Source organism: Passer domesticus, chromosome 5, assembly GCF_036417665.1.
Source record: "Passer domesticus isolate bPasDom1 chromosome 5, bPasDom1.hap1, whole genome shotgun sequence".
NCBI lineage: Eukaryota > Metazoa > Chordata > Aves > Passeriformes > Passeridae > Passer > Passer domesticus.
The window spans coordinates 40,902,476-40,919,235 of NC_087478.1; the positions used below are offsets into that span (position 1 = coordinate 40,902,476).

General features: G+C 37.8%; 1 long non-coding RNA gene across 1 annotated transcript in view; it reads right to left on the bottom strand.

Moving 5' to 3' along the window:
* LOC135301427 (uncharacterized) overlaps positions 1-16,486 on the bottom strand; it is a 53,142-nt gene extending 36,656 nt beyond the window's left edge. Inside the window, exons 1-2 of the long non-coding RNA XR_010363197.1 lie at positions 16,446-16,486; positions 12,352-12,413 (exon numbers count right to left, since the gene is read on the bottom strand). This is a non-coding gene — a long non-coding RNA (uncharacterized LOC135301427). The remainder of the gene's footprint in view (positions 1-12,351; positions 12,414-16,445) is intronic.
* Positions 16,487-16,760: the final 274 nt, after the last annotated feature.

The following is a 16,760-nucleotide window of genomic DNA, read 5'->3' on the forward strand; positions in this document are numbered from 1 at the left end:
TTACAAATTTACAAATTTTTGTGAGTGTAAATCAAAATTAATTTATTTTTTGCATCTGAAAAAAAAGGTGGAAGTTTACATTTACAAAGAAAAGAACACAGTTGTTTCAATCAGAGTTGTAAATAACCACTAATATAGTTATAAATGCAAACAAAAAAAAATTTTAAAACTGGAAGTATGAAAAACTTGTTTATGAATCAAGCGATGTTATTCATCCTATTAGTTCATTTCCTTAGTACTTTGAATTCAAAGTATATATTAGCACTTTCTAAAATAAATGTAATGTAGTAGCCGCTCTCAAATTGTGATCTCTGAGGTACCAGTATTTTGCAAAGCCAAGATAATTACTCAGTTGTACCATTTGTTTTAGTATATTTAATATCTGTCACTAAAGGTACATTTTAAATTAAGTAAGTCGGGTCTCCTCACTCCAGAAATAGTCTAGTATAGAGTAAGATTAATTTCCTTCCTCTAGTGTATGATATGCTACTGACCTTGGCTTTCTCTGATGAGCCGAAAGCATGCAAAAAGTAAGTATTCAGAAATCAGCTAGATGTGGATCTTTACTTCTTGCAAATCTCATATGATCTAGAACAGTTTTCCCCAGTTTGCAGTCAGTGATCTGCAAAGTTCACACCAGACACATGGTGTGACTTCCTTTCCTTCTAAATAATAAATCACATTGAATGGCACTAAGGATTAGAGAAAATACTTTCCCAGTATTATTTTTCCATATAAATACATGCTGCCATTGCCATAAGGTTGCTGTTTAACTGGAGATGTATGTGATCTACAAGTCACATTCCTGTTTAAGTATGATCCATTATGCAGAAGTATTGTCAAACACTCATGCCTGTTTTGGAGGGTAGCGTGGCAGAAAAGCTATAAGGGCATATTTATGTCAGTGTCATGAATTAAGCATTATTTGTTTATCCTAGCTCTCACTGATTTTATGTAGACTTTGACATACACGAGGAATGCAAAGGGGATATCTAGCTCACAGGAGGATATTTTCAATCCCCTCAGTATGGAGGTAATGAGTAGCACTGCTTGATTTCACTGCATTTTGTTTTGTGGCTTTCTCACTAGAGAATTTAAATTCTTTTTCCATCTTCTTAGCTTTTCTGTGAAGTAAAAAGAAGTTTGTATTTGAAAGGAAAACCACAGGTGTTTAGAACATTAGAACAATACATGCCTAGGACATTTTGTCAAGTAAAATTTCAAATGACACCACTTTGTCTGGAACCATTTAATGGATCTAATTTAATTATTTTTTTAAAATGTAGCTCTGTTAGAAAGCAACTAATCCAATTTAATAAGTGGACTATTAAACTGAAGATTAGTATTACTTATTTATTAGTTCTGCATTCTGTGTACCACAGAGAGTGTGACTGTGCTGTGCACAGACAGGTGTTCTATCAGTAATTTTGGTAAAGATCATGTGCTACAGCTACTATTTGATTGCACACCACCATTTCTGTTATAGTCAAGCTGTGTTTGAGCATATCTTTGGAAATTGAATTTATATTCCAATCTCCTTGAGATTCTGTGTTAGCTAGAACAAGAACTACTTAAGGTGAGGAACATAGTCTTCCTGTCAGAGTCTGCTTAAGCAGCATGTGACTGGAAACTTTATTGAAATTGGTGGTCCAAAGACAGCTTTCATGGGTGTCCATGAGTAATCAGTACCAGAAGAGTTTCACTGATTTAGTTTACCCTTGCTTTAAGATGATCACATGGGCACCTATGTTGTATACCCTTGTTTAACACAATATAAAGAGAGGGAACAAAACATGGCATAACTAAGCCAAGAATATCTGCAAAAGAAAGAAAGCAGTTCTGCAGAAAGTCATTTACTGGCAACATCTTTGCACAAAATTTCTCCAAAGTTTTATTTTTATGAAAGCATTCTTATTTAAGTAATGGCATTACTGTGAAGTGAAACATATTCAATACGAATTTGTCTGTGGTGAGGCAGATTTTAATGCAAAAACATAATTCAATACTGCCTAATAGGCAATTTACTGAGACCTAGAGTGCTACAGTGAGACAGTTTTCAGAAAGTTAGCCATTACAAATTTTAAAGTAATGGTAGAATTATTAAATTTCACCACTTTCTGGGAATGTTTCAGAAAACGTTCAAACTGGTCAGTTTTTTTTTGCTACATACTACGATAATAAGCATCCTATTTACTGCTTACTCATCACATAAATTAATTAGATTGGGAGTTGATTTCCTCATGTAAATATGTGAATGCCACAGGCCTGCCCTTATGCATCAAACCCCTTTTTTTATGCCAATTTTTTATTCAGTCCATGATACACCACCTTATAAACCCTTCAGGGGCTATAACTTGCCAACATGTAACTCACATATATCCCTTTTTAGCTACACATCTCTGTGTCTACTCATCTGAACTCACTGCCTATTGCTTTTTCCCACAGCTTTTTCCCACAGTCAGAGTTTTCCCATACAAAGTGAATTGCCTTGACTCAGCATATTCCAAGTGCCCTTTATCACTGCACCATTTCCTTCTTACTGCTTAGGCAAAACTTAAAGCATTAGTTCCCGTTTTGCCCACAGACATGAGGTTAGAGTGGGCCAGCTCAGGGTACTTCTCTCTTCTACAATTCTTCTATTGATTGTTGAATAAGTTGAATTCCCCAGAACAATTAACCTGAAGGGAACCTCACATTAGTGCTGCTGTAATGTCTATGTAGAAAAATTGTTCCATATTGATAAAAGCCCCACTATGATTTATATAATATTTCATTCTTTAATTTTTGTAAGTCCTCTTAAGGTACTAGAAAGTGGCAATGAGGTCTCCCTGAAGCCTTCTCTTTTCCAAGCTGTACCCCAGCTTTCTCAGCCTGTCTTTGTAGGAGAAGTTGTCCATCCTCCTTATCATCTCTGTGACCCTCCTCTGGACTGTCTCTAGCAGGTCCATGTCCTTCCTGTGCTGAGGACACCAGAGCTGGGTGCAGCACTGCAGGTGGGGTCTCACGAGGGCAGAATCCCCTCCCTCACTCTGCTGGCCACTCTGCTTTTGCTGCAGCCCAGGATGTGGTTGGCCTTCTGGGTTGCAAGTGCTCACTGTTGGCTCATGACCAGCATTTCATCCATGAGAATTCCCGAGTCCTTCTCCTCAGGGCTGCTCTCAGTGACTTTTTCTACCAGTCTGAACTCATCTTTGGGATTTTCCCTACCCAGATGCAGCACCTTGCACTTGGACTTGAACTCCATAAGATCCTCACGGACCCACTTCTCAAGCTTGTCCAGATCCCTCTGGGTGTCATTCCTTCCTTCTGTTGTGTCAACTGCAGAGCTCAGCATCCTGTCATCAACCCTGCTGAGGCTGCACTTGACCTCACTGTCTGTCATCAATGAAGGTACTGAAGCTGAATGATCCCAAGAGCGAACCACGAGGGATGGGACTCATCATTGGCCTCCACCTGAACATAGAGCCATTGACTACAACTCTCTGGCTGCATCCCTACAGCCAATTCTTTATCCATTGAATAGTCCATCTATCAAATCCATGTGTCTCCAGTCTGGAGACAAGGATGCCATGTGGGACCATACTGAAGACTTAACAGAAGATAGACGTCTTTGTCAACCATTGCCATCACTCCATCATAGAAGGCCACCAGTTTGCTCAGGCACAAATTGTCCATGAAGCCATGGTGGCTGCCTTGGATCACCTCCTTGTCTTGTATGTGCCATAGTATATCTTCTAGGAGGATCTGCTCTATGATCATCCTGGACACAGAGGTGAGGCACACCCATCTGTAGTTTCATGGTTCATCTTTGTTCCCTTTTTAAAAAAGGGAGTGATGTTTCCCTTTTTCCAGTCAATGAGGATTTCATCTGACTGGCATGTCTTTTAAGATGATGAATAGTGCTTGAAAACAATGTCAGCCAGTTCCCACAAGACCCTGGGTTGCATGTCATCAGGTCCCACAGACTTCATCAGTGGTTCTGAACCTGCTCTTCACTTGTAGTGGGAGGGATTCATTTGGCCTCCACCACCCAGAGGACTGGGTACTTTGAGAGAAGCAGTGAAGACTGAGGCAAAGTCACTGAGTATCTCAGACTTCTTTATAACAGTCACCACCAGTTCACCCTTCTTGCTTATCAGGGTGAATAGAGTCTCCTCACCTTTTCTTTACTGACTTATGTTCTTACAGAATCCTCCTTGCTATTCTTCAGGTCATTTGTCAAGCCACGTTCCAGCTTTGCTTTCTCTTTCCTGACCCCATCCCTACACATGAGCCATATACCTGTACTCTCCCCGGGTGACCTGTCCCTGCTTCCGCTGGCTGTGTATTTGCTTCTTACTCCTCAGCTGGAGGAGCAGATCCTTGCTTAGTCAAGCCAGTGTCCAGCCTGTCTTGCTGAACTTCTTACACACAGGGATAGAGAGCTCTTGTGCTCTAAGAAAGGTGACCTGTAAGAGCTGACAGGTCTAGTCAGTCACTCTGTATTTAATAATGCAATTTTTATAACTCCATTTTTTTTCCTAGGAAGTGGTCTGAAGAAACAGTTTTTAGGAATTTTAAAGGTTCAAAGCATTAATACGTGCTTAAGAGGACCTTAAAAATATAAGCTTATTTTAAGTGGACTGTAAGCATGCTGAATAACTTTGAAAGAACATGATGCATTCTCCAACAATTAATCAGCTTATCCTTCTAGCCTTTAGGAGAATAAAAATGATCAGAATAACCCATTATGTCAAACTTTTAAATTCACTGTCCTGAAAAAGTATTTTATGATCTCTCATGCCTGATTCTTCCTTTATTTACTCTGAAGAACTTCATTTGAGTCAGGAGATTTACTTTGGATTTACACTACTTGAAATTAAAACACTATTTACAAATGGACTGGATTAATCACATATTTTTCCTGATATCAGGATATAGTTTATTGCATTCCCCTGTAAATTTTAGGTTTGTTTGTAGGTAGGTTTTAGACAGAATTGAAAGTGTTCTGGCAATTACTTTCCTTGAAATGTTGCCCTTCGGTGCATTTATTCAGACTCTAAATAATTGAATAATAAAAAGACATTTTTGGAGATGATGTTTGAAACAGGCCATTCTTGGGCTCCTAAACTTTATGGAAGCATTTGAAAATGTTTTGTTGTTGTTGTTCATAGTGAAGATGCAAATTATGCTAATGGATAAAATGGTTAAATGGCTGGGGTTTTTTTCAAGTGTTTTCAATATGCAGATTCAATAAGACTTACGTTAAACAAAACTATTTTTTTTTTAATATTAAAAATTGGCACATGTTATTTATCATATGTGCTATGTCAGCTGGATGCTTTATATTGTGTGATATAGGAATACTCACAGACACAGGTGACAGTACACAGCACTTTTGCATCTCTGTCACATCCCATTCAAATTTTTTCTGCAGCAAAAACTTGAGGGTAAGAAGGAAGAACAGCGGAGACCATTTCTTCTGAATTTTACCCCCCACAATATTGACAGCCAGCATTTTGAAATGCTGTGGTAACAACCAGCATTTTGAAAGCCACTTGTTCATAGGTATAATTGTCTTAGGACTATTTTAAAACCAGAAAGGGTTGGGGATTGTAAGGAAAGTGTTTAGAGATGCAAAACACTTTGTGTAACCTTCCCTGGAGTAATAGGTCACTCAGTGAAACAGTCTGTAACGCAGAGCTGCATTTTGTCTTGAATAAATTTAAAGAGTAGAAAATATAAGTTGCTTAAGAGCACTGCTGAGTTTAATATTCTTGAAATTAGAAATCTGCATCTGCTAATGAAGATGTATGAATGCTCTGGCAAGGTATAACTGCTGGCAAAGCTACGTGGACAGCTGCACAGAGCCCTGCATACTGCACTTGCATTCCCCGGGCCAGAAGCAAGCCAGCTGTGTAAGGGAAGCCATGCATATTTCTTGCAGGAGGCATTTTAAATCAAAAGCAGTACTTTGCTAACAGGACTGTACAGCTTCTGGACTAGAGGTTTTTTATTGTTGTTAGGTTTGGGGTTTTCACACCTGATTTTCTGAGTGTGTAGGCAGATAAACTTGACTCTGCCAGAACATGACCCTGTAGCATGGCTGAAATTAGGCAGAAGTCCTGTGGGAAAAAGGATGTGATCATTTAACTTGAGCATCTATTATAATCACATGGATAAAACTCTGAATTAATGTTGTACAGGCAAAATTGAAACTGCCATTTTCCAACTTATTTTAAAGAATGATGTTGCAATTTCAATGAAGTTCTTTTGTGTTTATAATTTCACACACATATATAATCAAATGGGGGTTTTACCTCTTTAATTGTGTAATGACTAAAAAATTCCTATTCAACCTATTTAGCTTTGCCATAAATTCAAAACAATGGTCCAAACAATGCCATTAATTACACATTATGCAAAAACAAACCCCTTACCTCAATCTGCCAGCTTTAAATAGATACCTGACAATATCAGTGCCTGTATTTGATTCTTGATTTAGGAGGAATAATGAAACAGGAAGGCCTGCATTCCCAGCTGACAGCTAGTCATTAGTCATTACATTGGGGAATTGTAACATTCCTGTTTCTCCATAAGGAAATATCTTGCTTTTTTCCTACTTCTCCTAGTAATTATCATTATCTAGTCCAAACTCCGCTGTGTCAGCTACTGTTACAAGGCATGGCTGAAATTGAACTTGGTACTCGAGATGATGTCATACTATTCTTAGATACTATGTATTGATAATAATTGCATTATTATTTTCTACTTAATGCAGACAGATTGTTCACTATTGGAACAATCAATAATATAAACAGCTGAAAGCAGAAGTTTTTCCTTGAAGTTTCAAAATATTTTTGTAAGCAGTTATGATTTTTAAAGTCCTAATAATGCCCATTAGTACTTCAGATCATTTTCTTTGGTGTATTTAATTTTGAATTGGCAAAATGAAATTTCAAATTGAATTAAAACTCAGAAATTTCAAATCTTGTTAATGAAATCCTAACAGTGGATTTGTGCAGTGGAACACATTATGGATCCTTTGCAAAATGGTCTATTTTCTTTGTCCAATTATGTTTTGCACTCTTATTAAATGTGTACAGCATCAGTCACAGCATGCAACTTCAGAATATTTATTTTGAATTAAAAAATAATAATACTAACTCCTGATATATGCCAGGCATTCATGAAACCCTTCTCTGTGTTGGCCACTAACAGGACGCAAAGGATTGGCCTGAAGTTGAGTCAGGGAAAGCTTAGGTTGGATTTTAGAAAAAAGTTCTTCAACCAGAGAGTGGCTGGGCACTGGAACAGGCTACCAAAAGAAGTGGCCACAGTACCAATCCTGACACAATTCAAGAAGCATTTGGACAATGATCTCAGGCACAGGGTGTGAGTCTTGGGGTGTCCTGTGCAGGGCCAGGAGTTGGACTTAATGATCCTCATGGGTCTGTTCCAATTCAGTATATTCTGTGATTCTGTGAAGCATTCCCGAAAGTGTTCTGAAAGGTTATTCTTCACAAAAGATATTTTATGGATAAAAAGCAGAAATATCTGTCAAGAATGTAAAATAAACACAGAGGCACAAAACTGGGGAACAGAATGACAGCAGAATGCTGCTTGACAATGGTAGGCATGCAAAGTACAGTGGAGTCCTTCAGAGCTTTTAAAATGATGATAAAAAGGTACAGCTGAGGGTAAAACTGAAATATTAAAATGAGGCAAATGAGAAGGAATATTAATACAATACCTTAAGCACTTGTCTGTATTAGCCAACTTTGTGTAGCATTGTATGTTTATTAAAGATGGAAATAATAAATAAAATGCATGCAGTTTTACCTTTCATTATTTGATAATTTCTAATGTAATAGTCTCCATTATTTCCCAACCCTTCTATGTCTTTATTTTTGCTGCTGCACAGCCCCGTTATCATTGTCAAATTTACAGCTGCAGAGAGGGGTGGAGTTGGGCTTGTAACCTTTTATTAGCCTCATCAGGATCATCCACCTTAATGTGTATCTTTGAAAAATATCCAATAGTATTACTCTAAAAGTGTTTATCTTGGAATATATGCAATATATTCAATATAGTCTTCTAAACACCAATGCACTGCACATGGAATTTTTTACTTAAATAATCTGATTTCTGGGGGGGGGGGAAGTGACATATTTTACTCTCTTTCTAGTTTAATCCAACATTTTTGCTATTAGTAATTTTGACTGACTGCTTTTACAGTAACATTAGTTTGCTTAGTGCATATCATAAAGATGCAGAGAACATATCAGGAACAATACAGAATCCAGCCCTAATATAGAAAATGCTATCAGTTAGCCCATCAAATTTTGAAGAAAAATGCTGAAAAAGTCTCTGTGCTCTAAACAAAGTAAATTTGTCTTCTGTGCTTTAAGGAGTGTCAAGCTGGCCCCTACTGACCTGTAAAATGTGTTTGTTTCAGCAAGAAAATATACTACTGGAAAGGTCAGGTCACAGAAAATTCAACTCAAGAATCAGTAATGAGTGAACCTAAACAGTCATCAGATCCCAGCAAGTTGTCAGGGGAAAGGTTATCAGTCAAAGCACAGGAGTACACCATTGGTTTAGAGTGCAACTCTAACAAATGGCTTTTCCATTCTAAATGTTTTCTTAATTGTATGGCAATAATTACTCAAGGGGATGTTAAGACTGGAAAATATGACAACAGCAACTGAAACGTACAACAGAGAATGAGAGAAGGGCATGTAAAATTTTTCAAAGAGACATTCTTTCCTTCCTTACTAGTAAAGCAGAGCAAAGTCTCATGTTTAACTCCTTAAATGAATACATCAGATTTGGCAAGGGAAATAGCTGTATGTAAACTAATTTCCAAGTCTGAAATTTGGTTGGCATATTCTAATGCATTTCAATGATTATACATTTCCTTCTACACATTTTTTAGCCATGTCTAGCTCAGATTGTAGAGGGTACTTATGTGATATCAACAGTACTCTCCAGGTGTCCAGTGCAGAACTGAGGGACAGATCTAGCTCATTTTATCCTGCAATGGGAGTGAAATTGCTCTATACCTCCTGCAATCAGTGGAGAATGAAGAGCCCTGCAAGGCACATCTCCCAGCACAGCATCACAAATGCCTCAGTATATGTCTCTCTGTCTCTCTCTAAGGTTTCTGAGACTGAACTCCTGATTCAGGCATCTGCGTTAGGTAGGACAAATCTTGCCTTAGGCCCCTGATTTTGGGTGCATCAATTCAACTCAACTTAGATCAAGTAGCCCAGATTAGTTTGTATTAGTATTTTGCACTGAAGAATCTTGCCTAAGTTATGTTGGATATTTAATATAATAGAGGCTAAGAATTTAGACAAAATAGTGATGGAGACCCTACATTAGAGGCGGAGAAATTCAGTGGACTGAAGGACTCAATGGAACATCTTCCCTCTTATAAAGATTCAAGCTCTTTGCACAATGTCAGTCAAAGCTGTAGATCAGAGGGAGGAAAATAATGAATGTTTGAATCTCCCACCTTGTTCTTTAAGGACAACATTAGCTTTTAAGCTGTGGAGAGCACAGAAGAAATTCTGCAATGTCAGTTTTTTTACAGTTCTGGTAACTTTATATTTTCTGTTTTGAATGGAGTGTTTAAAACAGAGTGCAAGGGCTGTGCCCATAATTTTTTCCATTAAGTTCTACTGTTAAATAAAAGACACAGTTGTTGCTAATAGGAATGAAAAGCAGTTACTGTGAAAAGCAATTACTTCATCAGTTGTAATGTAAAAAAAATTCTATCTTCAGTATTTATATGAACATTCTTGAAGCGTAGTACTGGCCATCCTTTATTGAAAATTCCTTGGCTTATAATTCTGATTTATATTTATACAAATGTAAAAAGAACAGGAGTTCCAGCTATCTACCATGCACAACGTTGTTAGGACTATTTTGTGTATCTGAGGAACTGAGCTGTGTTAGCTGGCACTACTCACTGTAGCAGACTTGTGTGAATTGGAAGTCTTTTTTTTCCTCATTTCTGGTGGGGCAGATTCTTCTGTGAGCATATTAACAGTTCTGGTGTGCCTGACACTGGTTGGAACAAACTATTTTATAGCTTATCAAAAAGAAAAAATATCTTCTTGCAGAATCCTTGGTTAATGGAATAGATAACAAGCAAGTTCCTACTTAAGACTTCTGAGTGGAATAAAGGCTTAAAATATAGTTATGGTAAAAGCTTTAAGCCATCTTTTATTCTGATGGTTGATTTTTTGAACAAGCATTGATGTTTTAGATATGTGGATTTAGTCATGCAGATGACCAAATTTTTAATCTCTTCTAGGTAAAACAAGTAATTTTAAAAAAACAACTGTAATTTTTCTCAATAAACTACTGAAAACTAAAGTAAAAATCACTCTAAGTCTTCCACTGAAAAAATACATGTGTATTTTGAGATAGTTTGGATTCTTTCTTCTAGTCAGTTTTTCTGAAAATTTATGAATTTTAGTATCTATAATATTTAAAGCTATTTTATGTTGTCCCTTGAACACAATCTATACATCTATAGACTCAATTTCCTTTTTAAGAATATGTAACCACTTATTCCAAGAGTCTAAACAGTCTTTCAGCTATGCAGGACTTTGAAAATGAGGAAGTTCTAATTTCCAAGGAGAATAAAGGATTAAGTGGGTGACCATTGCAAAATATCACTGTATGTTAACCCTGCAGTTTCAAATTAGAGATAGAGCTATCTCCGTGAAAGGACATGGGCATTACAATATCTTCCTGCACTTTTAGGAACAGGATATCCATCCAGAAACCCCAGCCTGGCTGCTGACTGAACCAGAGGAAGAGCTGCATTCTGCAGGCTCTCATGTTTCTACCACTGTCTAGAGTGCTAAGGCTCACGAAGGAGCCTCAGGTATCACAGCACGGACTGTGATACCTGAGGTATTCCATGCTTTAATAACATATTAACTGATAGACTTACCCCATCATAGTCAGGAACCTTTTTGCTTTGCATGGCACATCACTCACATTGCAAAGCAGAAGATATCTAAATTACCCACAGACATAAGATGCTTTGTTCACCTATAGGATTTAAGTGTCTCGTGTAATTAAGACTTATTGGTTCAAGAACATTTGTCAATAATTAATTCAGACATGTAGAATTCAGATATGATTTTGGCATTTTACAAAAAATATTACCCAGAACAGATCTAGCAATTAGCTTTTCCTTTTTGCTTAGTTAATGTCTAAGCCCATAGGAGTTTGCCTTTGTTCTTATATTTGACGAAAACTTCATCATTTCAATAATAAGATGCCATCTAAAGAAGGCATCCATGCAAAGAATGCACTCATGACACTGTTTGGACTGTGTTTGAACTGTCTCCTGAGGTAAAAAATGCTTAAATCATTGCAAGATATGTTTGAACTGACTCTTCCCTGAGGGAAGGTATGATCATTAGCAAGCAGGTGACTGAAAGAAGGAGGGTTTTCTACAGTAAAAGGCATTCCTTGAGAGAACAGACAGAAGATGGTGTAGGGCTATCAGTCCTGACTAGAGTGGGAGACATTCCTTCAGAAAGCCATAGAGACAGACAAACCTGAAGTTTTATTGCTGTTCTTTGTGTTGGCTGTTGGACAGCTGTGGTAGCCCACCACTTGCTCTGTTGCCATCTCAGATGCCATGCTCAGACAATTAGCACCTTCTGTCTCTTGCAGGGGCAGCAGACTGTACACTGTGGGAACTAGTGGGGTGCAAAAGATGTGGGTGCACCAAGGGGTGATGCAGTGCTTTCCCTGCAGACAGTCTTGATGTTTTTCAGCTTTCCCCTGTGTTTACTCCACATTTTACTGTCTCAGAAGGAAAGACTAGGACTGTGTGAGATACAATTGTCTCCTGAAAATCACACCCAGCAGCAAGCCACCCACCCAACCCCCACCAGCTGTTTCTTCCTTTGACCAGCTCCAAATAACATTTCTTGCAACAGGCCTTTCCTGAGTTCACAAATGTCTTATACTCCTGCAACTTTCTTATGAGGAAAGGGGGCAGAGTTCTCTCCACAGAGCTCTCTGACCCAGGCATAGCCTCCTGAACTGTGTCATGACTGGGGTATGCCTGAGGCTTTCTCTTCTGCCTCCTCAATAGTACCAGTCTTTGTTGCCCTACTGGCCTGTGCTTGAATGAATCTTTTGGGTGAATGACGTATTCCTTGACATTATGTGTGCTGGTTTTACAGAGAAGGATATTAAAACGACCTAACCTTATTATTCACATGACAGTCACTGATAACCCCCTGTATCTACTAAATTATATCCACTACAATTCATGACAGACCACATTAATTACAAGTAATATGTTGGGACTTGGAAAAGGTTTTCTCTTACCAAACAGCAGTGCTTTACAGGGAAATACACAAATCTCTGCTTTGCAGTTCCAACAGCCAAAACTAGATAGAGAAAGAAAGCAAAAGTTATGAACACACAATGGGTATCAATGGAAAGGTCTTGTTAGAAAGAAGCAGTAATAAACTTTATTTATGTATCTTAATGTTTGAAATCAAAGTACTGTGCCTTGTTTATCATCACACACAGAAACTCCAGCCTTCCTTCAAAAAGTAATACTTTGCATCACAGAGTGTATAATCTTGGTTGCTAAACTGGCAAGTGTGACAGACTGGAGAAAACGACTGCTGGCTCAAGACTACTGAAGAGCGTGTTGGGGGGCAGGGACCTGGACTGTTCCATGGAGCCTCTAGTCCAACACAGTCCCTGCCACATCTGGCACACCTGAAGCCGTGCCCCACACCCCACCTCTGATACCACAGTCTAGCCCCAGAGTGGCCAGATGACCGGGTGGCCCACCTGGGCGGAAGGTGGTCACAGGAGGCTGGAGCAGATAAAACCTTTTGCCCTGATATGCACATGGTCAAGTCCCAATTGTCCTTGGATCTTATGGCAGCTCAGTCCATGTTAGGGTCCAAGGTTGTAGCTGTATCTTGCTTTTCTTTCTTTGTCTCTCTTTGTCTCTTTTCTACTCATAATTTCCTTTTCTTGAAATATGGGTAATTTAAGTTTGGATGGGTAGAGTTTGTGAAGTCAATGCTCTGTGAAATGTTTCATTTCGATTATTTGTTTTAAATTTTGCCAAATTACTGATTTTCTAAATTTTTCCAGAAAAGTTTGGTTTTTAACCTCCTGAGACCATTGTGTTTCTCCCACATATCTACTTCGGAGAAAAGTAGTATCTCAGGCCCTTTTAAAATAAACTCAGTGGATGAGGACTGCTGCTCTACAGCATGATACACATATGTCTGGGACTTCGTATTCAATACTCAAAGTATTATTGTAGTGTGAAAGACATGGAAGTTGTGTATTTTCCTACTTTTAAAAAGGGTAAAACTGAAAAAGACATAAATATTGCTGAATTGACAACAGTATGGTTAAGCAGGAGACTAGGAAATCTTAACTTCTACATAAAAACTAGGCCATGTGGGCTAAGCGACAATGTGCAACTTATTCATGATTATACCACAAATCCTGAAATAGGGAAAAGGTGCATAAACACATAGCACTAAGTTTAATAATGAGATAGATAGTTCATTTGGACAGACCTATGAACAGCAAAACACAATCATAAGGAAGAAACTGAAAATTGTCAATGACTGACATGACCTTTTCATGCATCAAATGTAAGAAATGTACAGTTTCAGTATGAATGACATATGTATGGCTAGCTCCCTTACCTGCAACTGAGAAATGCCAGACAAAGGGGCTTTCTTGTGAGGGAGAAGATAAGATCATCTCAAGGTGAATTGTTTCATGTAATGAACTGAGAATCTGGGTCCATACAATGATCTTACTCATTACTGACAATTTATCTATAAAGTGCATGCTATAACTCTAGATGAACTGCATTATTATGTTATCATAAAGAGTAGTATAATAAAATGGCACACACGTATGTTATGAAATTGAGAACAGAAGTAACTCCTGATAAAGCTCTCCTAAGAATTTTTCTTACTACTTTCAGACAAATGAACCCAAATTCTGCTAAATATTTGGGCATGTAAATGTGCTAGGGGATGTTATTGAAGCTGTGTGACTCCTAGGAATGGTCATACACTAAAAGTCTAATCCTTATTTTAGGATCAAATAAAAGATCAATGTCATGCCCATTGACATTCACAGAAGAATAGAGTCATGAACTCAGGAACTCATATGCAGTTCTGGTATTTCTTAATGAACCCTTGGTTTCAACTTACATTGGCAAATTATGAAAGACCTACCAGTGAAGCCCACTGTTGTTAGTTGCATGATCCCCTAAATGTTTTAAGTAATTGCTTAATAACGGTGTGAATTTATCTAGGATGTCAGTTTCTTAAGAAACCAAATAACTGGGTTAGTTCAATAAATCATGACAGTAATTCCAACTGCTATCACCAAAAAGAGAAAGGCTTTGTGTAAATGATAGCAACAAAAGTCATTTGCCATCTGAAAACTGTGAGAAACCTAAATGGCTCAATCTGTTTAGCCTTTAAATACTACCAAACAAATCAAACTTATCAAACAATGAATTTTTTTTATAATTTAAATACTCTAGCCATGAGAAACAATAGATTGGGAAAGATTTCTATCTTAAAAGAGAGATTACAAGTACTTATGTCTATAAGTTAAAAGATGGTGAATTTGCACTAGAAACCATGAAGTGACTTTTTTTTAATAGTGATTAGACATTTTCTGTCTTCTCCTGTCATCAAGCCAAAAGTGGATTCCTTTTTGAACATTTGGGAATCAATGGTATCTTAAGCCTTAATTCCTATAAATTAATACACGAGTCCTCCAAAGCAGACATCACTAATGACAGTACGAGGCTAACATTTGACTTGTGGATCTCAGATGTTTTCTGACAGCAGTAAGGCTCCACTGAAGACTATGGAACAGAATGATTTTTAACTAAGACTGACTCTTTTGCCCATTTTCACACTTTGCTTCTCTTTCCCTTCTCAATCCATCCCTTTCTCCACCCTTTTTCTTACACCATGGTTTAGTCTCTAGCAATTTCACTTCTGTCACAGCAATATTTTTCAGCTTGCTTCATCTCATTGCCCAGAATCTGTTCTACTTTTTTTGCTTTCTTCCTCCTCAAGAGGAAACTTTCAGCTTTCTAGACCAGCTTGTCCCAATGTTTGTAAGACACCCCTGCTCTTGATGGAATCCCAGCCTTTCCATATATTAACCCACCAGTTTTCCATACACTGTTTTCCAATTTTATGTTAATAAAAAACCAGGTACTGCTACTCCTATCTCCTTTTCTGATCAGCCACTCATCCCATCACTCCCTTTCATTTCTCTTACTGTCTTATAAGACTAGATGTAGTCCTCAGTCTCAATACTTTTTGTTACTTATTTATTTTTCCTGTGAAAAAGGTTTTTCAGTCTTCATAAGGGTAGTTCATAAGGGTAGTCTACTTGCCAGAGTACACAACCTTGTGCTTTCTGATGTCCATTTATGCACTTGTCCATCCTCTTCTCTATATACTCAATTACTCTGTAGAGATAGACCAAATGCAGGCTTGTCTCATCTGCAAGTCCCAAGCTGGCAGAGAATATGAAATTCTTCTTTGATGATGGAACATGAACTTTTTGAGCAGTATTGCCATCAGCTACAGGATGTGAATATGCCTCATGAGCACAAAAATTTTAACTTTTAAAATGGAGGTCTTAACTGGGATTATGCAAATTAAAGGTCTTTTTACTGAAAATTTAGGAGATTAGGAAGAACAACCATTACTTACAAAAGTTTTGAAGGTGAGGAACAAAGCCACATGTGCCTCTTCATTTCTCAGACAGTTCTGATTATGAGCAAGATTTTCTGGCACCACGAAATTGTGCCAGACATGAAAAACTTCTAATGTGCCATTTGGATAGAGCCCAAGTACAATGCAATTCAGTTACATTCATTTTCAAAATCAGGACATATGAAGATGGGTATAAGGTTTTGCGAGTATCCCCAGTTTTGAGGGAATCCCTCCCTGGAAAGATGTGACTTCTGACATTTCTTTGCCTCCTTTGAATCAGGTGAATAGACAACAGACTGTCTCTGGGTCCTTGTCAAAGTTGCAAGATTGTTTTCATCTAAATGCTACCACAACAATTTCTGAGATATTTTTTTAATGTTTATTTTTTGAAATCTAACCCTGTGCACAAGTCATTTCCTTCTCCAACTTGGCACTATACCAAAACCACTTTCATCTCTGTTGATTCTTCTAAACTTCTTAATGACTCTGTCAGCTTCCTGTAATTGTTCCTCCAGTATAGGATTTCCTCCATCCCCTCCTACCAGCTCAGGCAATGTCCTTCTGGTTTATGCTTTAAAATACTTGGACACACCACACAGACTAAAAGAAGAGACTAGCATATATCGAATGCAGATAATCTTAAAAGCAAATGGGAAAAACAGACACCTGAACTATACTTACATTTGTTATGCTTGATCAGGATCTGTGAGCAGTCTGTTGGCTTTAAATGGTTGCTTTATGATGACGTCTCAGGAAAAGGAAAAGGAAGCATGAGAACACTGATGAGTAACTAAAAATAAGATAGTGATGTAAAGAATAAAGGGACTAGTCAGACTGTGGTAACTTCCATTTTCACTTAGCTTTAGGCAGCATTTTGCAAATAAGACCTATCTCTCAAAACTTTCACTCCAGCTCTCACAGTGACAACTAAGTATCATTTGCATTATACCATGAAGGTAACATGAGACCAAAATCTCCAATGGCATGAAGTAGTCT